Consider the following 24711-nt stretch of genomic DNA (forward strand, 5'->3'; position numbering starts at 1 on the left):
GGCCCAAATGAAACAAAAGCAGTGACTGCCTTTACAGTAAAGATAATAATGTTAAGAAATAAACATACTATAATTCCAGATCAGCTCTTCTACAATTTCACTAAGTGCCTATCACACAGAATGAAGAGAGAAGCAGTTTTGTGAAGATTTTCCTCAAAGAGGTGTTTTATGTGTCTGCCTCTGAGTGAAAGTTTAACATTTCAAGCCTAAAATAAAAATCCAGATTTCAAAGTAGGATACACCATTTAATGCTCAACACAAAAACAATCTCTTAAGAAAAACTAACAGTCAACAATGTCACAAAGTGAAACACAGAAATGCAGGGGTTTATGTTTGAGAGTAACACTCTGTAGCCCCAAATCTGTAGACCTTCACGGAATGTTCTAGAGAAAAGGGTAGGCTGGGCTGTGGTCAGCAGGAATGAGTGTCCCTGTCACCTGGCAGCCATCGTGCAGGTGGGACCACCTTCCCTCTGAGACGCTTGGCTCCAGTCAGTTACGGTGACCTGCTGGCCCTCAGGGAAAAGCCAGGGAAAGCTACTCCCCGCACACTGGGCATCATCCAGCACCAAGTGGAACAGCCCAGCCTGTGAGCAACTTAGGGAAACTAAAGGATATAAAAGTCCGCCTACCTTACCACACTGTAAATGCGTCTTTGGCCAGATGCCAACAGCCAGCAGACAAAGGAAGCAAAGAAAGCCCATTTTTCTTTCTAAGGTGCTGGGCCAGAGAGCCAAGTTAGTTTTTGGAAACTTGAGACATTAGATACACAACCAAATCCATGAAATCCAAAAGCTTAAGACGACACAACAATCACACTCAAAAGAGACAAGGATTAGGGGCAGCACAAGCTGTCAGTCCTTCCACTGTCCCTAACTAATCCTGTGGTACACATCTTTGAAGGCCACAAACCGCTAACACAAACTGCATCAAAAAACTCAGCACTCTCCTTATATGGACAAGAACATCAAAGGCTTTTCAGGGCTAGAGAGGAGAGATGTAACTATAACAAGGATTTTAACTTTAAAAATAGACAAAACCTTGCTGTAAAATTACAGGAGAAATTGAAGTGTGTACACTGAAGATGTTTCAAAGGAATGTGCCTGGAAGTTTCTAAGAAGATCAGAATGAGAGGACACACAACAAACAGAAATTCAGATACACCTTTCTGAGTAGACAATGGAAATCCTTTTTCAACAATTAAGTTTCTGGGTATTGAATTCTCAATCCCTTTGTTTTTCAAAGAGTAAAATGGAGATGTAGGATATTAGGTAGGTATTGTCCATTTCTCTTTTTTTAAAGTATGTGTTTCCAAGGCGGAAAAAAGCAACATGATGTAATCTTTGCAGTACACTTGAAAGCTCAAAAACAGAATAAGTAGACTGATCCCCTAAAAAGTGAGAAACTTTAAAAAGCCATGAAAAAGGCTATGTTTGCCTTGTCTGCCTGGTGCCTAACTGACCATCACATAAGCTAGAGAGGAGGAATGTTTGAGTGCTTTTCCAAAAGCCCTTTTGGGGCTAGCGGTAAGTGAGGAGGAGGTAGATTCCCTCAAGAGTTGGGGTCAGCTCGCGAAGCTGGGGGTGGAGGCACAGGCAGCCTGCAGCCCTGCTGGGAGTGGGCTCACAGAGAAGCCGGACTGGTGGCTTCAGGGCCATGTGCTGGGCACTGCTGCACAACGACAGCAGGACTTACACAGGAAAGCGCTTCCGTGTGGCCAGAGGGACAGTGTTGGAATCCACGTCATCCAGCGGCAGGTACACCAAACTGACGAGGTGGCATGGGGTGGGAAGGCTAAAAAGGAGGGCCTGCCACAGGTGGTGATCAGATCTCCGCATCAGAAAGAGCATCCAAGCTGCAGCAGGCTGGAGAGTATGAAGGGAAGAAAATGAGGAGCGCGGCTAACAGGGCAGTACAGGATCACGGGAGATCTCTAAGAGGCAAGCTTCGGGAAGCCAGTTTCAATTGGATGGGGGTGGGCCGGAGGAGGGAGCCTGTAGACAGCTGTAGAAAGACTCCCGGCCTTTCCAGGTCCACAGAGTGAAGAATGCAGCTCTGCCATTACCAAAACACCACAGGGAAGGGCATGTTGCCTGGGGACTGGAGAGTGGAGCTCAGGGTCCTCAGAGAAGCCCAAGAGGGCAGGTAAAGGCTGAATATACGAAATCCCAACATTCATGCCTACTGCAACTTCCTTTTCCTCAGCAGAACTCGGGGCTCCCTGTGAGTGCTAAGATGACCCTGTTTCCTTCTTTGGCAGAGTCCTCACATGCTTACAGATGCAAGGCACTCACCACATGGAGGACTCCATGGGGCTCCTGCACAGGGTGACAGCTCCACACCTAGAGTCCGACTCAGGTGACAGATTGTGGCGCTGACCTGCACTATGGCCCCTGCAAAATGCAGGCGATTTCTTCCAGCCAGCGACTCTGGGAGTATTAAATAAGGTAACTGCACAGGAAGGTACACCATGATACCAGCCACACTGCAGGTGACCAATAAAGACAGCCAGGGGGGCCGGGGATTTAGCTCAGTGGTTTCACTGCCTGCTGTGCAAGTGCAAGGACCCCAGTTCAATCCCCGGTACCAAAAAAAAAAAAAAAAAAAAACTGGCAGGGGCCGGGATTTAGCTCAGTGGCACCATGCCTGCCTCAAAATCGAAAGGTCCTGAGTTCGATCCCCGGTACCAAACAAAGAAACAAACAAAAACTGGCAGGATATTTATATTCAGCTTGTGAGCTGGTGGGGAAGATGAGTCCATAATGTAAAAATACTGTAAACATAGCAAGGTACAATGACTCACGACTGATCCCAGCTCTGGGAGGCTGAGGCAGGAGGACCACAAGTTTAAGCCTAGTGTGGGTAACATAGTAACCCAGTGACTTAGTGAGACTTTGCATCAAAGTAAAAATTTAAAAAGACTTGGGGATGTGATTCGGAGAGAAAGCCTTTGATTCAATCCCCCCTGCAAAAAACAGTTAACAGTAACACACTGTGAGAGGTGAAGAATGCTTCTGGAGAGTGTGGGAAGTCAGAGAGACCGAGAGAGAGACCACCTGGAGCAAAGATTTCGGGAAGAACTTCCACACACTGGCAGAATAGGTGGATTTGCTCACTCCGGGATGGAGAAAGGGGGACGCCCAGAGCCCTGGGTTCCAGCCACAGAGCCTGGATCCTACTGAAGTCCAGCCCTGGATGCCCAGTGCGCCCCCGTGAGAATGATGCCAGCTTTCGTTGGTTCCCGTCATGATTTCACAAGACAACATGCAGAAGGGCCCTGCCACACAGGACCCAGAGCCCGGCCCCGGGATGGGGGGAACAGTGCTGAGCACAGGGGAAACTGAGGACAGCCTGCAGGGGTTAAAGCGCAGGTATGGGCTCTACAGGCTGGAGATGCTGCTGACAGGTTTAGAGCAGGAAAGGGTACCCTCACCTTTCCAGCACCACGCTTAACTTACAGTACGAGGAGCTCTGGTTATACGATGCTCTGCTTCCCACCCTGCGCCTCGCGGTGCATGAGTTCTCAATAACTACAGAGAGTCCGAAATCATCAATACTGAAGCCCTGCTTCGACACACCGGCTGAGAATCCTACAGCATAAGCTTGCATATGGGTGTGTGCGCGTGTGCATGTGTGTGTGCTGCATCACTAAAACACATTGAACCTTGGGCTGTGGTGGCCCACAGTACAGTACAGTATGTGCAATTTAAGACTCGGAGAATATTCGTGGATGTTTCTGTCATCATTTTATTTTCTAGGGCTCTTTGGAGACAGGGTCTCACTATGTTGCTCAGGCTAGTACTAAACTCATGACCCTCCTGCCTCAGCCTCCTGAGTGCCCAGGATAACAGACAGTACACGCCACTGTGCCCAGCTGTACTGATGTTTTTGATGACATTTTCATCAATCATAACTGCAGTCTACTGGTTCTGAAATGAGATTCACTGATAAACTTTGTCCATGAGGTGACCATATGAGGTGATCCTCATATCCACTACCTCCAAAGCCACAGATTCAACCAACTGCTGACAGAAAATAGTTCTTTAAACTGCACCTGTACAGAACACAACAGATTTCTTTTTCTCGCCATTATTTCCTGAACAATACACTACAGCTACTGACAGCATTTATATTGACTGTGCAGTATAAGGAATCAGAAGAGGATTTAAAGTACATTGGAAAATGTGCACCATTATATACTAATATTACATCATTTTATATAAATGATTGGAGCAACTGTGGACTTGGTACCCAGGGGTGTCCCAGAACCACTCCCCTGGGCACCCTGCAACACTGTGTGTGTGCGCACACCTCTGTGTGTATGTCCGTGTGTGTGTATGCCTGTATATGTACACCTGTGTATGTGTACGCCCATGTGTGTAGGCCCTTGTGTGTACACCCATATATGTATGCCTATGTGTACACCCACATATGTATGCCTGTGTGTATACGCCCATGTGTGTGTACACCTGTGTATATGTACACCTGTATGTATGTACATCTGTGTATGTAATGCCTACATTTACATATGCACACTTGCATGTACAATAATTCTCATGTGTTTATATCCTATCAGGATGACTAATTTCAAGTTTTTTTATAACCACCACATCTATAGCTCATATTCTTTTTACAGCATGTTTTCACCCACATCTTAAGTCCTTTTTCACTCTTCACTTGCCGTTGAACTCCCACTGGAGTTAAAAATAAGTGAATTTCCAATTCAGAGATGCATACACTTTCCTTCCAAGGAGCTTATGTCACTTTGTAATGAGCCTCACATTGTTAAGTCCTTGCGAGGTAGTAGGTAAGAAATACTATTAACCTCACTGGCTTGTGAAAAGAAGTAAACATTCTTCTCATATTCTTCTAAGAGTGACAGCACTGAGAAGACCATGACGTTTTTCAGGTGTCTTGAATTGTAACCCTTTTTTTCCTATTCATCCATTCAATACTATAGCAGTCAACTACCAGTAATTCGCTTTTCCAAATGCTCACTGAGTGCCTACCACTTGCCAGAGACTATTAAAAGCCAAGGAGAAGAGGAGTAAAAGACAACTGGATTGGTACCTGGCTCTCAGGAAACTCAGCTCAGTGGGGCCGACAGACCCATTCCTAATTAATGGCAAAGACTGAGACAAACCCCCTTGGTCTTTAGGAGCCCAAAGGAGGGAGAGATGTGGATAAAAGATTTGAAAGTATATCAAATTTTACTCCCAAATCCCAGTTTTAGAATCTACAGCTTTCCCTAAAGTATGCGTGCTGAAACTGTTCAGACCAAGTGATCCACTTAAGATGTACTAAGGTAATTTTATTTCCTGGCTTCTTTTCTGCTGACCTTTGGTTTGTACCACCTTGATTCCTAAAGCAAACACAGCCTTTCAGATAGGAAAGAAATCCAGGCTGTGATATTTTACTAGAGCGCTATAGCTTACCTGTAAACACTTATGAGTAAATATCAAATTTGTAGTCAAACTCTACAGTTCTTAATCTATTCATCTTTGTATCTCAGGACTCAGCTAAGTCCTTGGTCCAGTAGATGGGAAAGGAATGACTGCTGACTCACATGAATTATACAGCCGCTGCTGAAGATGAAAATGCACCAATTCGCCAGGAAGGTAAAAGCAACGCGGAACTTCAAAAGCTACTGTCACTGCTAATAACTGAAAGTTGTCTAGATTTTTCTGTTTTGTTTTGTTTTTTGTTTTTGGTACCGGGGATCGAACTCCGGTCCTTGAACTTGCGCAGCAGGCGGCAAAACCACTGAGCTAAATCCCTGGCCCTGTGTAGATTTTTGTTTTTGCTTTTCATTTAACATGTGAACATGTTTTTTATTTAATTAAAATTTTTCAGCATGTGTCATTTTTAAAAGCTATGCAAATATTTTATTGCATGTCTGTATAATTCATTTAACCATTCCAATATATTACAAGTAGCCCAAAGATTCTTTTTTAAATTTTTATGAATATTATGATGAACATTTTGTAAATAAAAGATTGTGTAGATATCTGATTATTCCTCAGAAAAAGAAGTATAAATTATACGGGCATATACATTTAAAATATTTATGATATACTGACAAACTACTTTAAAAGGAAAACTAAATTCATTCCAACTGCAGAATACAAATGTTATTAGTCTGCTAGACCCTTGGCAGCACTGAGCTTTCTTAAAGTTTTGCAATCGATGCAAGTTTGCCAATTTAAACATATCTTGGTAATGTGAATAATTTATATTATATATGTAAATCCTGCCCTTTTTGTCTAACGTCTCAGAGCAAGAGGCCTCAGTAAGCACTTGAGAGACCCAAGGAAATGAGCTATGTGGAGAGAGGAGGGCTCACCTCAACAAATGATGTGAGTTTTGTTAGGATCTACAGTCGGCTTCAGACACAATCTACCATTGCTGCTAATCTGCTCCAAGGCTGACAGCATCCTTCACTCCGTAAATTTTCACATTAAATTAAATACTAGAGATTGCTTCTCACCCTTGGACCCTACAGCATACCAAAATGCATGAAGTTTTAAAAGGGAGGAAAATGAACTGAAAAAAGTACTTAATATACACTACATTAATGTTAACCAAAACTCCAATCCCTCTCTAAGGAACTCAAGTTCTTCCACAGAGTTCTTTTCCTTTCGGATTTATTTATTTTAACTTCACTTTTCTTACCCGTTCTGAATTGAGGGCTGTGCTGGGTGACTTTCCTAGAGTTTGGTTGTGTTACAGGAAGCCCCCTATACGCAGTATTAGCTTTCTACTCTTTTCTATAAGCACGTGAAGGCAGATGAAGTAATGACTCTTGGGTTTCATCTTGCCTCAAATTCTACCGTGTATTTTGTTCCAACCTCAAGCATTTCCAAAAATGTCCTTCTTTGGGGAAAAAAAGATAAAAGATGTGATGTAAACCCTTTGGTAATCATTAAAATTTCTGAAGGAATCATCTTACCCTTAGGACTCCAAGTGGAAAGAATCAAATGAATTAATACACGTGACTCCAGCACTTTCTCAAATTTTTTGAGTAAAACCTAACACTTTCAACATTAACTTTCAGGAAAAAAACCCAGAGCTCAGCTCCCATGCCATGACCTGAAGACGACGTAGGCAGCTGGCTGGTCTCCAACACACTTACATCTGTGCACACACAGAACCTCCCACCTTGACTGGGAGGGACACGGAAGCAAGTCGCAAGTCCCACTGCAGGAAGAAATGCCAAGCACCCACAAGGTGACTGCTGCTGCCACTGAGACTAAATAGTAGAACTCTGGGTATCGCTGAACAGTAAATTCCAGAGTGCTTTACAGACTACCATAAAGTAACTGACTTCTGATTTTGTAAAAAAAAAAAAAAAAAAAAGCACAATGAATCTCATCTTTCCATTTATTTCCTTGAGCTGGATAAACTAAGCTTTAATAAAATGCCATCCATGGCCTGTGTTTCTCTAAACCCATATCGTGCTGTGTCAGAACTGCCTCTGGGAACAGCGAGCCCAGGCCGTGTCAATTTAAGGACCACCATGCAATGCGACATCTCCTGCCTTGTCCCCATGCCCTGCACCTTCTCTCTTTTGTCCTCCACCCATCTCTGCCCCCGAAACCAGGGCAAACACAGCTTTGGGTGGAGGGACATAGAGGGAAGGCACGGTCCCCCACAGCAAGGGCACCCTTGTCTTCCTGCCCTGGCTGGCTGGGCTAAGTCACTTCCAAAAGCAGAGTCCTCTGGTCGAAACACGACAGGCACAGGAGGATGATGACCGGGGACAGAATCAATGCAAATAATGATGAAATCAAACCTCCTACTGCACCATTGTTCGGAGGATTGTTCTTAGAAATCAAAGTTAGCAACACAGGATTTTCATGCAATGAAAAGTAACCTGGCTGGAAAGACAGCAACACATCTCATCTGCCTTTTTATAAACACCCTGAAATACAGTAACTTTTGAAAAGTATGCAAGGTGACTGGTATTTTTAAAAACTACTTTCTTTGCTATGAAACGCTCAAATGTTGTGCAGTATTTAAGAGACAGCTGGACGTGGTGGTACAATTGCAGAAACTGACAAAAAAGAACTTTTTAAAGGAATAAACTACCAATTCTCAGTTTAGCACTACAAGCCTAAGCTTTTCATGTGTTTCCCATTAGGGGGGCACAGTTCTTCTGTTTTCAAATATTTTAACATATTCTTTAAAACTGTAATAGATTCTCAAAACCTAAGCCCCTGGTACTACCACAGACCAAGACATGGAGCAACGCGGGCTAGCTTCTGCTGCAGTGGCAGCACCCAGTGGTCTCCTCTGCTCTGGAAATGTGAATGTTCATACTTCACTTGTGCATTCGAGAGAAAGGTTTGTTGGATAATTTTCCAAAGCCAGAAACAAGAGCAGCAGTTCACAATTCTGTATCTCAGCTACCAATGAACATCACTTCACCACACTCCCTCAACACCGACGAATGCTTCAGGTGACAAACAAATGTAACTGCACATCTCACTGAGTTAAGGGTCTTTAGGATAAAAACTCTGACTTTCCTTGGCTCTGGCTCAACCAATTTTATTTTTAAAATACTTGCGAAACTGGGCAAAAACACTTGCTTAAGCCCTTCAGTCTCTCTCAATGATCAGTAACAGTCACAATTTTTGTTAACAATGTGTTTCTTGTTTGTCTTCTTTTAACCAAGGTTGGCAGTTTGCAGTTTGGTTTGTTTACATCTTTGCTTGCCTCTTCCAAGCTAACTGAACACCCTATCATAGTACGATGGATATTTCTGGTGAAACTATGAACTAGGAAATTATGAATTCCTTTCCCTCAAAGAGAAAATATGCTACAGATACAAAGTCAATTAGGAGCACATTCTCAAATTCACACGACTGACGGTCCCTAAATACTACAAGGACTTCAGATTTCCTGAGGTGGTGGAGGAGACCTCAGGCCATCCTGAGTGGCCAGTTCTGGGCCTGTCAGACATCCGCAGCCCTGGAGGGTAACTCCCATCTCGCTGCGCTGCTGCAGGGGTCTCCTGACTCTTCCCGCTTCTTCAACAGTCATATGTCAAGCATCATTCTCGGGAAGAATGGGGAAGAAAGATGGACAGCAGCAGGCAGGAAGGCGGGTGGAGGGCCGGAGTAGCTCCTGGCTGCACAGGGTGCTCACAGATACACTCTGAGCCTCCACCTAGACCTTCACCACAGGGGAAGGCCAAGCTGGGGCGGAGACTTCCAGCCGGAACACAGGGGTGCTGAGCCGGCTGGGCCTTCCTTCACCCAGCTCTGCCCAGCCCCACAGGACTCACCCTGCCCAGCCCAGGGAGTTGCTCACATGCCCGAAACAGCGCAGCCCAGGCAGCCCTGGGTGCGTCCAGAGAGTATCTAGGGAGATTCCATGTCTTCAGGCCCCATCAAGCCCTTCGAGGAAAGGGAAGAAGAGCCAGGAGCAAGGGAAGAAAACACCCTATGGGATGGCCCTGGGGGTCCCAACCACCCCACCCTGATGTCCCACCCAGTCGGCCGATGGACAGCACAAAGGGGCAGAAAGGAGAGAGCTGAGTAGCCCAGGAACAGGCCGGCCACAGCCCAGAAGAATCAGGAGGAGACAATGGAAACAGGAAGGAAAGGAAGAAGCCAGGTGCGGCTCACACCTGGGACCCCAGCTACTGTACTCGGGAGGATGAGACAGAAGGATCACAAGTTCAATAGCCACCCTGAGCACCTCTGTCTCAAAATAAAAATCTTCTTAAAAGGGCTGGGGGTGGGCCGGGGATTTAGCTCAGTGGTTCCGCCGCCTGCTGCCTGCCTCGCAAGCAGAAGGACCCAAGTTCAATCCCCCGTACCAAAACAAACAGAAAAGGGCTGGGGGTGTAGCTCAGGGGAAGAGCACTTGCCTAGAATGCCCAAGACCCTGGGTTCCAATCCCAGCACCAGAGGAGGCCGGCCGAAAAGAGGACAAATGAAGGAAGGTGGAAAGGAACTGAACCCATTAAGTCTCTGCCCAGGTACAGTTCTCCCTATCTCTTGGGGACAGAAACACAAACTGAAAGCTGTGAGCATAAGCAGAACCCTTGAAAGGATCTTTATTAAATTTCACCAAAAAAGAAAATAGCTAAGTTCTCTTCCCACCACAGGCCCCCAGCGGCTCCCACAGCACTGTGGGCACAGACACCTCCACCCTGGGCGCATCCCTGGTGCTCAGTGGCTGCTGCCTGGGCACCCACTCGAGTTGTGAGCTCACTGAGGGCCTGACCTGCGCCTACTCGGTCCCTCTCGCCATGGACTCCCTTCCTCTTCCTCTGTGCTCCAGGCATCTGCTGCTCACGTCGCCCCGGCCTCTCCGTTATGCCATGTTCTGTGTTACGTTATTCTTCTATTTGTGGACTGTGACTCTCTCCTCACTCCTTGCCCTTGCGGAATTCAAGATCATACTCTCCCCTGCCCCAGCTTCTTTTTCATCTGACTTGAACTAACTGTCCACTTGTGAGTCCTCTGAGAGCGCATCGTCAACCCCTACCTGTCATGCACTCCGCTCCTGAGGAAGAAGCGTTGGAACAAGCTCGCCCTGTTCAGATCCATATCACTCACATTTGTCTTGTTTACTCCTCAAAACCCTGCCAGCCATATCACCATGCATATTTTCAGACTGAAAGACCTGAGCTCGGAGAGATTAAGCAAGTCACTCAAGAGCACAACACTGGAAACGCCCTGGACACACCTGAGCTTCCTGATGTCTAGAAACTACAAAGTCACCCTCTTCCCGCCACCAGCTTCCTGCCCAGGTGAGCGCCTGAGCGACCCCAGCGGCCCACGGATCCATCAGCCTGACAGACACCGCGCCACGGGCTCCTTCATCACCGTGCCTGATGATGACCCAATAATATTATGCCAATAACCACGCTTTACAGTTTTAAAAGACATTTTAAAAGAATGTTTAAAAATAAAGACAGCAGAAAGAATTAGTAAGGCAGAAACAGCAATTGATGAAAGAGAAAAACAAAGTGGAGTTCACCAGTAAACCAAAAGATGATGCTGAAAAGATCAAGTAGACAAATCACAAGTTAGTCAGATCCTTTTAGAAGAGGAAAAACACAAATGAACAACATTTTAAATGAGAAAAGAAACATAACTGCTAATTCAGGATTAAGAGACCAGTGCAGATTTATACCAAGAGAAATTCAAAACTCAAACCCAGTGGATAAATTCTAGCAAAATATACAGTATATCCATTGCTTGCACTCAACAAGTGTTTACTGGAGGCCTTCTACATGCCAATCCCTGGGACTGTCACAGTGGATAAGACAGATGGAGTCCCTTCTGTTGTGGAGTTTTCCTGTGAAGTGCAGGTGTTGTGACAGAAATAAAAATATGAATCATGTGTCATTTGGTGATAAGTTCTGTGAAGGAAAATGGAGACAGTTAAAGGGAGCAACAAGGGGAAGGAGATGTGTCTTCCAATAGAGAGCTCTGGGAATAACAGAGACCTGAGGTGGGGAGAAGGGCCAGCGTGCAGGGAGGGGCCCAGGGACTTGCGTTCCAGGTGCCCTGAAAGGCGCATTCCTAAGAGAGGTGAAGACTGCACAGACCAGTAACTTCAGGAGAAATCAGAAAGCACATTTTTAAAAAAGAAAACCTAAAGGGGTGGGGGTTTAGCTCAGTGGTTCTACCGCTTGCCTTGCAAGTGCAAAGTCCCAAGTTCGATCCCTGGTACCAAAAGAAAGAAAAGAAAACCTAAAAAAAATCCAGAAGGCTTTGCAGATGAATTCCATCCAGGCTTCGAAGAGCTGATGACCCCTGTGTGGAGAGTTTCTGGATATTAATGAGGTGTACAGAATCCAGAGTACAAGCCATGGCTCTCCTTCCCATTCATTCTTTCCCTAGCACATGTGCAGGCACGTGAACACCCACCCACACACACACACCTGTACAGACCCGTGTCCCCAGACTTCAGTCATTCAGTGACACCTTCATGATTCTGACAGTTCTAGATACCATCAATCTATAGTACCTATAAATACCATTTCATGTTTATTTAAATTGACTTGGTATTCTACAAGGTAAATTTATCTTACTATTAGAAATGGAAAACCAGTATCACTTGTCAAAATTAATTACGCTAACTGCATAACTGATACCACATTTCAAATGTTTAGCTGCATACTACCCAAGAGTAGCGTGCATTCTGCCACCAATTCACATTGGCACGTGGACTCTATTTTGAGAAACACTGCTACAGGCCAAGCTCATTTATGAGCCCAGGTGTAAAAATAAATTTTAACATAATGTTAGAAAATAGAATACAGAAAATATTTTAAAGAAAAATATATTGTGACTGAGCAGGTTTTAGTCCAGAAATAAATGGAATATTGGAGTAACTCCAGAAATAAATAGAATATTAGAATGGCATTTGGAATTTTTATTCTGTAAGTAAACCAAATATTAGAAGAATGGCTCAACATAGGAAAATCTGTTCTCATTAACTATATGCACATATATACCCATGTGAGAATACAGACACACGGAGATGGACCGCAAACCATGGCCTCCTTTGAAGTAAGTAGTACCCAACTGACAGAGAGAAAGGTGAGTCGGGAGGTAATACATAATATCACCAAGGTCTAGAAACATACACATTTAGGGCAGTAGTTCTCAACCAGGGATAATGGTGTCCCCCAAGGGACATCTTCTGGTGGCCACGGTGAGGTGGCCAACACTGTCACACAGCAGGGATTAGCCAGGGACGCCGCTAAACATTGTAGAATGAATGCACAGGACAGCTCCCCGTGGCACATCACTGTCAGGTCCACAAGATCCACAGTGACAAGGCTGAGAAATGCTAACCCAGCGGGAAGGCAGGATCTAACTCTGAATCTGATTCCTAGTCCAGAGAGCTTCTCATTACACTTAACTGCATCTCTGCTGCTAAATCAAAATATTTCTCTGTGAAAAATGCATGTGGAGTTCCAAATAACTAATTCCGCATGACACCTGAACATTACAGCCAACAGGAAAGTAACCATTAGGAGAGAGGTGAGCTCACTCTACGAGGAATGTTCATCCCCCGGTGCAAGGACTTTCACACAGGTAAGGAAAGTTAACTGTTCCTTCCACCACCAACCAGTGGTCAGAGAAAACACCCAGCTCTCTCTGGCAACACCAGCATTCCTCTTTGACCTCACTAAGCCCTGGAACCCTGCTCCATTGTTTTAAACTTTCCTGTTTTAAATGTATTAGCTTTTGTCATCTGTATGATTTATGGATAGGTGGGGGAAGCTGGACTACTTTAAAGAAGCAGATTATTTTTACCCCTCTGCTACTCTCTCTCTCAAAGTGTGCTGCTTTCTGAAAAACAGGAGACAGAAATGTGCTACTTTACTTCTCTGTAGTTAACTCTCTTGGCCTACTTTTCCTAACCTGTTTTCTACCCTCTTCCTCCAGCTGCAGAGGAGAGAAAAAGAACAGTTAGAAAGCCATCCTGTGTCACATACAGAAGCTCACACCATCAATCCCGGGTAGGCTGGAGGAAAACGAGCTACAGATTCCCACCTGCTCTGTGGTGCAGCTGCGAGATAAACCACTAAGCACGGTCTTCAAGATCACGACTGAAGAGCGGGCAAGAGAAAGCTATGGGTTCTCACTGCAAAGGATGGGCAGGCGGGTTTGACTTTCAAAGTTCTTAGACTACAAAAAGCTCCGGGGTGTGTGGAGCTCTGTGTAGGACGAGTAGGCATGGGCACAATAGGGAAGAGCAGTATTTTGGTTCTTCAGCAGATTGAATTCCCTCATCCCAGCCTCCCACAGTTTGGGAGGATGTGATTTCTCCCCTTCCTCCTCCCCAGTCCTCCCCAGAGGCTGTCGCAGGGGAAGGGGGTTGTGGTTCTCCCCCTTGCTCGCCTCCCTTCTCCCCATTTCTGAAGAAACCTCCCCTATTTCCGACAGGATTCCTTTTTATAAATATTTTCACCTTGAGCTTTCAAAGAACCTCGATTACTACTCTGTAAAAATAGTTTTACCAAATTCAAGACAAAAATAAATCATTACATGTTTAAATACACTTCGAGCGCAAAGGCAGGAAAATAAAAATGCTTTAATAGGATTGCAGAAATTTCTTTCAAAAGATCTCCTTAAATTGTTAATTTCATAATTTACAAAAATAAAGCCCTTACCCTTCAAGACTAAAAATACTCTTTTTATTTTAAAAAGTAGAGTTTAATAGTTATTTTTCACCAACATGGGATTATTATATTATTCTTTTACTTAATCATCTATTTTTTTTAATGTCGTGATCAAAAGCCAAGAAGAGCTGGACCGGGGATTTAGCTCAGTGGTTCCAGTGCCTGCCTCACAAGCACAAGGTGCCGAGTTCGATCCCTGGTACCAAAAAACAAATTAAAAAAAAAAACCAAGAAGAGCTAATGGACAAGCAGTTCTAATTATTTGCAGCACTGACTGCAGTTTTTTTGTTTTGTTTTGTTTTGTTTTTGGTACCGGTGATCGAACTCGGGACTTTGTGCTTTCAAGGCAGGTGGTGGAACCACTGAGTTAAATCCCCGGCCCCTGCACTGTGGTTATAATTAGTAGTATGAAACTAATTTAATCCTGGTGTATTTTTCCCTTCAGAATTATAACCACCAGCAATTCTGTAGAACTGTGAGGCATTCTCCTCGACTCTCTTGAAAAATCTCTGAAAAAATTACTTTGTAATCTGATTGATGACGATACATGCACAGTTAACAAATTACTTGGGGAAAATATAAAATATTAAATTACTAAACATAAAATCACAAACATAGAAAGTGTGATTGAATAAACCCAAGAAAAGATCAGAGTTGGAGGCACAGCTCACTGGGGTCAGGCTGCCCTTAGCATGCTCGGGACCTGCGTCCTGTTTCCAGCACCAGGAGGAAAAGGAAGAGAAAACATCCATCAGCATTTCCATCCATCTGCAGGAATCACTGCAGTAGAAATGGACTTTAAATTAAGACTGAATGCTGTCATACTCACTGCAGAGGTGCAAGTGAATTCCACAGCCTCTCCTCCAGCCTGCCGTGCCAGCACTTGGATTTCATTTATCCAGCAACCATGTCGGTGCTTTTGTGTGCCAGGCACAAACTGGATTTGTGCTGTAACAGACCATTAACAAAATATTTCAAACCAAGAAAACAACAACAACAAAGGATAATCCATTCAATAATTCTTGTCTTTTATTCTTTAAGCACAAAAACTTCCTGTGTATTTTAGACCTGAATAAAACTGAAGATATGACGGTGCGGCTTATACTAGCCTGAATTTTGTATGTACACTTTACCATCTTCACGGGGAAACCTCCCACAGTACAAGGAGGTGGTGACTGAGCCCTTTACAGATAGCCACCTCTAGGGCGGGGTTGGCTCACTGAACAGGGCACGTGACCAGTGAGGCCCTAGTGTGATCCTCGGTGGAACGCATGTGAGCTACATGCCAGTGAATGCAGAGGACGTGTCAGAGGACCAAGGACAGCAAAGGGTGCTTTCAGGGTAGCTGCCAGCTACAGCCACAGGAATGCATGTATTTATTCAAGGGACAAGTTCTTTACCATAAAATTGCTGAAAGTGATTACTGAGAAAAAGTGGAAGATTTATTTAGGAAATAATGGCTTCACTTTGGATAAAAGTTAAAAGTGAATATCCTGAGCTTGCTGAAATTGCTTTAAAAATGTCTTTCATTCCTTTCATAAACTCTCTGAAAGATGGATTCTCTGCTATGGATATTAAAGCGAATACTGGTCTGGGAGCACTGTCATTTGTCAGCCTAGATTATTTACAGTAATAAGCAGGAAGGTAGCTGGTAGCATTGGTAGCATTAAAAACTTGGCATACTAACAGAAAGTATGTATTAAAAGTGTGCATCAATGCATAATACAGGAATTGCTATTTCACTTTTAAAAATTATTTCTTTAGAGTAATTGTAGGTCAACAGTTTTGCGTATAATAACAATTCTCTATATTGAGTGCTTATACAAGGACTATGCATATATTTTTAATTATGATTTTGTAATTTTTATTTTTCCTGTTATGTTTACTCTTATTACTATTGAAATGTAATTGTTGAATCTAATAACAAAAAGACTGGGCTTATACTGTGAACATCTGGTTCATATTTTCTTGGTCTATTAATATTTTCTTAGTTATCACTCCACAATAGATTGGAAATTAAAATTTTAAAATAGAAAAACTGGTCTTCTTCCACAAATTATTGAGAAATATTCATCTACCCTAGAATGCTAGGAAACCAACCAGTTCGTCAGTCACAGCCTTCCTTAGGGCCATATTCTCCAAAATCCAGGATGTGTTGCTCAGAAATGCACTGACGTTAAATTACCCTGAATCGGACAGGAAGAAAGTCGCTGTGATCTGACCCGTTCTGAGAGGTTTGGGTCTTTTAGTGAGCACCGGGAAGCTGAGGATAGGCCACACCACCCAGTCCTCACAAGCTTGCAGCTGCGGTAGATACAACAAAATCAAGTCATGGTCTGAAACGGCCAAAGGCACCGCTATCATCCAGGCAGGCACCAAACCTGTTCTACAGCTCGAGGAAGTCCCAGCTTCCTCCTCTGTTACTTCCACTGCCATCTAACGTGAAAGACTCACTCACTCCCGAAAGACTCCAGGGTTCCCAATGGTGGCACAGGCCAGTCCTGGGGACCCTCGTGGTCTCCCCACAGCTCATACACAGTGGCACTCATTCTCTAGATGAAAAATGACTTCTAATGTCTCTTAGATTAATTAAATCCTCTTACATCAATTTCCACAATGATACCTAAATTCTTAATATTCAAAACTGAAGGAAAAAAAAAAAAACTGAAGGCATTAATTCATTTTTAGAATACTTGAAGTAACTAATCACCCAAGAGGAAAACTGGGCAAGGATCACATCATTTACACAAAATCACTGTCAAACTAAATCACCATACATATAATAAAAGAATTTCATTTTAAATCATCTTCCTGAAATAAATTCTGTGTGATAACAGGATGACTTTAGTAAGTATTCGACACTTGCTGCACTTCCATTTTAACAAACAAGCAGGACTCTGGCTGAGAGCTTTGAAGGTTAATGACACTCCTTGGTTTTCACTGTAATGACCATCACGGTTCCCTTCTCGGAGTCACGCGCTAATGCTCGAGTTACCCCGTGGAATAGTCCCCTGGAGTTAAATAAAAGGTGAGCAACTAGAAAACGCCAGGTGAGCGTAACACCCGCAGCATCCCTAAGGGAGAAACAGGAAAACTGTTCCATGCTGACCTGGACTCCGAGGCACCGCCCTGGAACCCCTCCGAGTTTCCGGGCTCAGCTGCCTGGGCCGGGGCGTGAAGGGGCTCCTGCGCCCGGCCTGCCCCTCAGGCAACCTGTCACCAGGCGAGCCCTTGGAGGGAGGAGCCTCCCGGCAGAAACCCGCAAGGCCACGCCGGGCGACCCCAGGGGCCATGCTGATCCAACCTTGGCCACGTGACAGAGGCCAGAGCAGGCGCGCACGCGGGGGCCTGCTGGGGAAGGGCGGGGCCTGCTGGGGAAAGGCGGGGCCCTAGTCCCTGCACAGCCCTGGACTCGCGCTGCTCTTTCTTGGTCTTCCTTCGCTTTCTCTTCTTGCGCCACGTTGCTCCAGTGTTTTGTAATTCAAACATGTGTGAAGAAAAAACAAGAGAAAGTCCTCAACCTCACGCAGGGGGTGAGTCTGACGTGTGGGAAGGAGATGTCGGAGGCCGAGGGTCTGGGAGCCAGAAGACATGCGTGGCAGGATTTGTGAGAACCACGCATGTCTACGCTTTTATGCTCTTACATTCTTTCCATGAACAAAAGTACTCTTTATATGTTGGGAAATGCTGTGCATTTATGTTTTTTAAAAACCAAACATTTCCTTTCATCAGCATCTATAACCTAACCGAACTTGCACATAGTCAAGCACCAATGTTGATCTCTTCCTTAGTTTTGATGAATACACCACAGTAACATAAGAGGGTTAACAACGGGGGAACAGCGTGAGGGTATAGGAAAATTCCCTATCATCTCTGGAGTTTTTCTCTAAGTTTCCCTGCAAACAAATATAGAGAATATGGCAGACTGATACTAGACTGGCACTTTAGATAGGCTTGATTCTTTTTTCTTTCTTTGAAATAGAATCTGGCTATGTTGTTCAGGCTTGCCTTGAACTCCCGTCCTCAAGTGATCCTCCTGCCTCGGCCTCCTAAATAGCTGGGACTACAGACACACTATGTCTAACTAATTTAGGTTTGATTCTTAAAGACTCTGTGTATAGACAGTCTGTTTCAGTTGGTTCCTGTCTACCTGGCCATAGGCAGCTATCAAAATCTTCTAGTCAGGCTATTACTGCAATTTCCTAGAGAGCAGCAGAAAGACAGAGCTGGGAATTCACAGGCTCACAGAACATGCTGTCCGACGGCTGCTGTGTCTGAACGCTGGTAAACATCTCATTCTGCAACGGCATGAACTCGGAAATCTGCTTTTGTTACAACCCGGAGGGAAGCGTACTGGAGGCCGGGGGTGTTCACCAAAAGAGAACGGAATAGTCACACAGACCGAGAAAGGCCTAGGTCAGTTAGTAATGCAACATTCAGGACCGTTTTCCGGCTGTGGCTCTGAGGGACTCAGCGGGACAGGCAGGTCAGGGAGAGCTCGGACTGGAGATGCCCGCGTTCGGTACACCGGGAGGAAGCACAGTCACCCATCACGGGTAAGGCACAAGATTATGAATAAAGTCAAAGGCACTGTGAAGAGGAAAAGTGGGCTAACGCAGTATGGTTTAGGATCAGTGGAAGAGACGTGTGACGCCAAGAACACGCCTCTCCTGCATCCCTTAATTTCACCCATGTCCCGACAAATCCCGCAACCTGCTGGGCCTCGAGCACACTGCGGAGGGCCTAGTCCGGGAGGAGAGGGTTCCCTCAGGTCCCTCCACAGCAGTGCAGTGCAGGGCGGGCACCTCACTCCGTGTCACTCGAGAAGAATCAATGCTATTTTGTGGGTGAAGCGTTAACCGCATGACCGGCCCCAGGCCCTCGCCCGTCCCTTCAGTGTGCTCACTCTGTCCTGGCGTCCCCTCCACTTTGTGCTAGGGAAGGGGGGGCCAATGCACAACTGATTTTATACGGAAAACGGCTGAAACCTGTCATAAAAAATTTTCCCCCCAGTAATGTGTTAGAAACTTATTTATGAAAATTAGTAAGTCACTTTCACTGTAACCCAGAGATTCGAGAAACGAAAATTATAAGTTCCATTTGGCACAGCTATTCCCACCTAGGTATCTTTGCAAAGGTTAAAGACATTGTATCACAGTGACCCATGCACACCCACGTTTACAGCAGCACAGCTCCTAAGAACTAAATCTTGGAAGCAGCCCATATGTCCATCAACAGATGACTGAACACAGAACATGTGGTGTTTACACACCACGGAGCACTACTCTGCCAGAAAGAAGGGTAAACCTGAGTCATTTGTAGGAAAATGGATGCAATTCAAGATGATAATGCTAAGTGAAATAAATCAGGCACACAAGCTTAAATATCACATGGTTTTTCTTATATGAGAAACCCAAATTATAAAGACCAAAATAAAAGATAGATACTAGGAGGTAGGGAGATGGATCTTTCTCAAATGCGAAGGGGTGGAGAGATGGAAGGAGGGGGAGAGAGGAGGGACAGGGGTGAGAAAGGACAGAAGATGTGTTGTGTACCTGTGGCAGCTCCCCACCAGGAATGGAAGCACTGTTTACTGCACACATGCGCTAACTGTAAAATGCTGGGCAGCTGCTGGTGAGGATGACCAATTTCACTTTCCTGGCCTGGTCATCTTCAGGGTGATCTGGGACCTGGGGTCCCTCGGCTTCAGCGACGTCATCATCGTCTTCACAGCCGCAGTCTCCTGCCCTGCCGCCCTGCCAGGTCCACCCGAGAGTGTCTGCCAACAGAGCCAGGGAACATGCAGATCCAGGGAAAGATTTTAGGAACATGTTAAGAGGTGTAATGTCCTGGTTAGAACTGTATAAAGTCGTGTACATTAAAGCTTAAAGAAAGCTCACAGACAGGAAAACCATCAGGTCTCCAGTTTTGAGAATTTCAGCATCTTTAGAATACAATGACAAGGATTGTTTACAGAGACCATCAATGGCTGCTCTGCCCTCAGGCCTTATTTTCTTGTCTAGAAATTGAGTCGCACAGCAAGTTCTCAAAGGACAGTGACTGGGGTGGTGGCATATCTGATTAATGCTTCTGTCTCTGCCAGGAGATCACTCAGGTCCCTGCTTAATGTGCCAAATTCTTCCCTTGACACACATCACCTGCACTTTCACACGTACCTCTTTAGATGATTCAAATATGTAAACATGAGGTGCATAACCACCTACCTAGTTCCAAACACTAAGTTAACGTTAATGCCTACACTGCTGCAAACTAGTAGGAAACAGAGTCAAATGTATCATTTTTTAATTGTGTACATTTAAATTGCATAAAAGCAACATTGCCACCATCCTGTTCCCTGCATAGGAGGTGGGACACATTCAGCCTCTCCACTTAAAAATGATTTGTTGCCTGAAGCAACCAAAAGCTAATAGATTTTCCAAGTCAGCACTGGGTGTGGCGGCAGAAGCTTGGGGCTAGAACCCTGGCACCCTGAAACACGGATCCCACACCCCACCAACCAGAACAGGATGCTCCTTCAAAGTGAGGAACAAAACAAAGCAGAAAAGAGGCCTTTTCTATTGTGCAAATCCACGCTTTGTCCGCACATCAGTGCTCCATTGTTCTGCCCATTCTTCACCGCAGCCATCACAGTGGTGTGAGCTCCCTGGTTCTTTTCCTAATTAACAAAAGCAAGAAGGGACAGAGGAACTCCACCTCCCTCTAGCTCTTCACCCTCCAGATCCACTATCAGGCATTTCATTTGAAACTTGAGTAAAAGTCAACAACAGCAATCAGGTATTTGAAAATCACATGGCTTTTAGTGAAAATGCCCCCCAAAGTGTCAAATGAGAGTGCATCCTTCTATGCAGGGACTGGAGGTCACACTGAACCAGGAGAGGGATTTAATGATGACAGCAATTCTGGCTGTGCCAGTTGCTAATTGTGTTCTCAGAAACAGAAGCGGAACAGGGTGAGGGTCACCACCACATGCAGACACCACCCCTTGTGGAGCCAATGGTCCTCCACAGGACTGAGACATAGGATGTTCTGGTTCGGCCTGACACGACTGTGTGTCTAAGCACTGTGTGGAGTCCCGTGCAAGGCCAGCAGTGATCAAAGGGGAAAGGGACATTTCTAAGAGGAAAAATATATGGTGCCATCTCACTCCACACTTCAGTTAGTGACTCAGTTTTGTCTCATAACATATTATAAATACACTGAAAAGGCATTTGTTATTAAAAGAGTCAGGGTGGGTTCTGCTCTTTGTGATCTTGAATCAGTCACAGCCCACCTACCTGAACTTTCTTTCTTCACCTGCTGAATAGGAATAATACCTATCACACAGGCTAAAAGGATTAAAAAATGAGTAGAGAAGTGCACTTGGAAATACAAACATAAATAAAAGCATCTCATCATTACTTAAAAAAAAAAAAAAGCTGCTTAGTAGCCGGCTCCTCCTCCTCAGAAACACTGTACACCCCATGCCCCCGGAGGGAAAGGGCCACGTCTCCCCGGTTTGCTGCTGCTCTGGCACACCTAGCGCTGTGTCCTGCTCTCTTAATCACCTTCTGCTTGCTGAGACACAATACCCAACACCCATAGCTTAAAGGAGGAGAGGTTTATTTCAGCTCATGGTCACAGCCCTGGTTGGATGGTTCCAGGGCAGAAACAGCATGGTGAAATGGTCTGGCGGACGACACCTGCTCACATCATGGTACACAGGAAGCAAGAGAGAAGGGGGAGCCAGGGACCCTTCCAGGTCACATGCCCAGTGACCACCTCCAGCCAAGTCCTGCCTCCTAGCGGCAAGTCAGTTATAGAGCCCCGTGATCCAACCAGCTTCCAAAAGCCCCACCTCTGAATGCATGAGACTCTGGAGGGAACACCTCAGCTCAGTGGTACTGCACTTAGCAGGCTGAGACCCTGGGTATCCCAGGACCAGAAAAAGATCAAGGATGTCAGTGAAGTCTTAGTCTTAGTTGTTTTAAGAGAAGACAAATGCTTAGTAACTATGTTTTAATTCTTCCTGGTAACCAGGGATTGGCCAGCTGAGTTTTTGGTGAACAAATAACACAATGTTATGAAAATGTTCAAACTGAGATCCCCACATCACCTGTAGAGAAACTGTAAGAAAGATCCCTACACTGGTTCAGAATTAGGAACCACTGCTCTCCCTCTGCAGCCGACGCAGTGTCAAGTACAGTAACACCTACTGTGACGTGGGACCTTGCAGAGTCCCTGCCATAACAGGAAGCAGCCCCAACACCAGCCTGGAAGTCATCTCAAATCTCAGAAACCAAGAGGCTACTCATCTATTTTTCTTTTATTTTTTTCACTTTGCATCTCACTCCTCCTTCCTCCCTTCTGCTCTCCCCTTCAAACTGCAGGATGAAGAAGGAAAGGCTCCAATTCTTTAATCTCAGCAAAATCACTGGCATCCCTGTCCATGACCCTGGGAAAGGATGCACAGATGTAATTTCACTCTTGGTTTTCCCTCAGCAAAGTGTTTAATTAGACAAGTAGCTCTGTTACTGTCACCCTAAACTAGGCTGCCTCTTTCTGGCTCAACTTACCTGACTGTAAGACAGTTATATAAGGTCAATTCCACATTCCAGAATTTAATGAAATACATAAAATGAATCCTTCATAGTCATTTCTATTTTGCTTTGCATCAATAAGAACAAAACAAATTTTGCTTGAGACTATAATATTAGCCTTGTGGAAAAAGATTACTATACATAATTTATATCCTCATTGCAATGAACCATCCAGCCCAATGCATCTGTTATTTTTGTTTTGTTTTTTTGAGGCAGGGTCTCGCTATTCACTATTTAGCCCAGCCTGGCCTTGAACTCACAGCAATCCTCCTGCCTCAGCCTCCCAGTGCTGGAATTACAGCTATGTGGCACCACACCCGGTTTACATCTGCCACTTTAAAGCTGTTTGTGAGCTATCAGCTGGCTGAGGATTTGATTTGCTTTTTTATTCTTGCCCCCTAATTTACTATTATGCTATTCCCAGAATCCTGGTTTCAACTGCTTTTACTGATAGTATATGTCCACTAAGAGTCCCAACTTTGTGTCCTGAACTAAATGAGATCACACAATTTGAAATTAGTCCGTATAACCTCTAACATCCGTTATAATCAGCTACTTATTGTGCTATTTTGTGGGTTTCAGTCTGGCTGTAAATGTGTCTTCTGTATGTGTCAGGGCTCCCTGTCCTGTGTGGCAAAAAAACACTTCACTCTGCTGAGTTCTTAAATTATGCAGCTCTTCTATGCCACATGCAAAAAGCGCCCATATGTCAGCACTAATAAACAGGTATAAATTATTAGCAGGAGCATACTGTGAGATCTCAATTTGGTGAATGTGAAACACTGGGGGAGAATTCGTTACTTTTTTCCTCTTTAAATAATACATACCTAAGGACTGTGGAAGAATCTTTTCAGCCTTGGAAAAGAGAACAGAGGTTGAAATATGAGCTAAATCATTTTCTGTTCTTCTATGTCTTGCTCCATCTCCCATAAATATCAGAAGAGAGTTTGCATATTCTGGGGAATGTAGGGCAGCTGCTGTGATGCAAGAGGCAGACGTGGGGCTTTGAGATATAAATTTTTCAGAGCTAAAAGTAGCTGACAAGAACCTGCTTAACACAACTGCCTGCCTCTGCCTCTGACAGCATTTCCACCGCCTGTCTCTGCCATGAAACACACATGTGTTGCCCCAGGACAGGCTACAGTGAGCAAGGGAGCTGCAGACCATTTCAACGAAGCCTGAGACATGGACATCAGGTCCCATCTGGCTGCTGCAATGCTCCCTGCATCTAGACTGGGACATTTTGACATGGCAGATGTTACACTGGCAAAGCATGCAGCTCCTCCACTCCTGGAGGTCACCCTTCGTCTGTACCAATTTGCACCCAAAAATGCTAAGGGAGAAAATAAACCATCAGTCTAATTTAAAAACCGCTCTCCTTTAAGTGCTAGGACAGCTAGCCCCTAAAAAGCCACATGGAAGGTGTCCTCAGCTTCACTCCTCACGGCACTGCTGCAGGAGTGAAGACAGAGGTCCAAGTCTGTGGACCTTAGTGCTGTGTTCAGAAGACGGGAGAGACTGTCTGATGGGAGAAACTGGGCATCAGGCAGAGTACTGCACTACATCAGGTGTGGGCAGTCCTCCCCTCCACCATGAGAAACAGACTGCTCACCTGCCCACTGAGTTATCCTAACGTGCTTTCAACACAGTCCACAGGGAAGGACACAATCCCAAACGCCAGTGTTTAGAGATTCAGCGCTGTAACGAAAACATTTTACGTGCCACGGTTAAGAGTCTGTGTGAGCTGTAATGCTCACAGGCCAGTCCCGACAGAGAAAGAAATTAGCTACAGGCAAATGAGGCAATTTCATTATAAGCATCAAGTTCACGGCACTTGCAGCCTGCATGTGAGCAGCAGGCACAGAAGTCCCTGTCCCCTCACAGTGCACCTTTCTAGTTCTGCAGTCTGTGGCTCAGTCAGGCTTCAATGTGCAGATAAGCAACCCTCTCCTGCTCTCCC

At 44.9% G+C, this 24711-nt stretch overlaps 1 protein-coding gene across 9 annotated transcripts in view; it reads right to left on the reverse strand.

Moving 5' to 3' along the window:
* The window catches only part of Hecw2 (HECT, C2 and WW domain containing E3 ubiquitin protein ligase 2), a 356226-nt gene that overhangs the window by 288405 nt on the left and 43110 nt on the right, over positions 1-24711 (reverse strand). The window contains exon 1 of one of the 9 annotated variants that reach the window (XM_021247753.2): positions 17264-17531. The exons of 7 other annotated variants lie outside the window; for them this stretch is intronic. The gene's annotated coding sequence lies outside the window, so the exon portion shown is untranslated. Of the gene's footprint in view, positions 1-14983; positions 17239-17263; positions 17532-24711 lie in introns of those variants that run through there. One more of the 9 variants, XM_087202672.1, reaches the window with a different exon arrangement.

The sequence above is a fragment of the Heterocephalus glaber genome, unplaced genomic scaffold (genome assembly GCF_053883595.1).
Source record: "Heterocephalus glaber isolate CG9 unplaced genomic scaffold, H.glaber_assembly_v1.0 deba00001779, whole genome shotgun sequence".
In the NCBI taxonomy this organism is placed as follows: Eukaryota; Metazoa; Chordata; class Mammalia; order Rodentia; family Bathyergidae; genus Heterocephalus; species Heterocephalus glaber.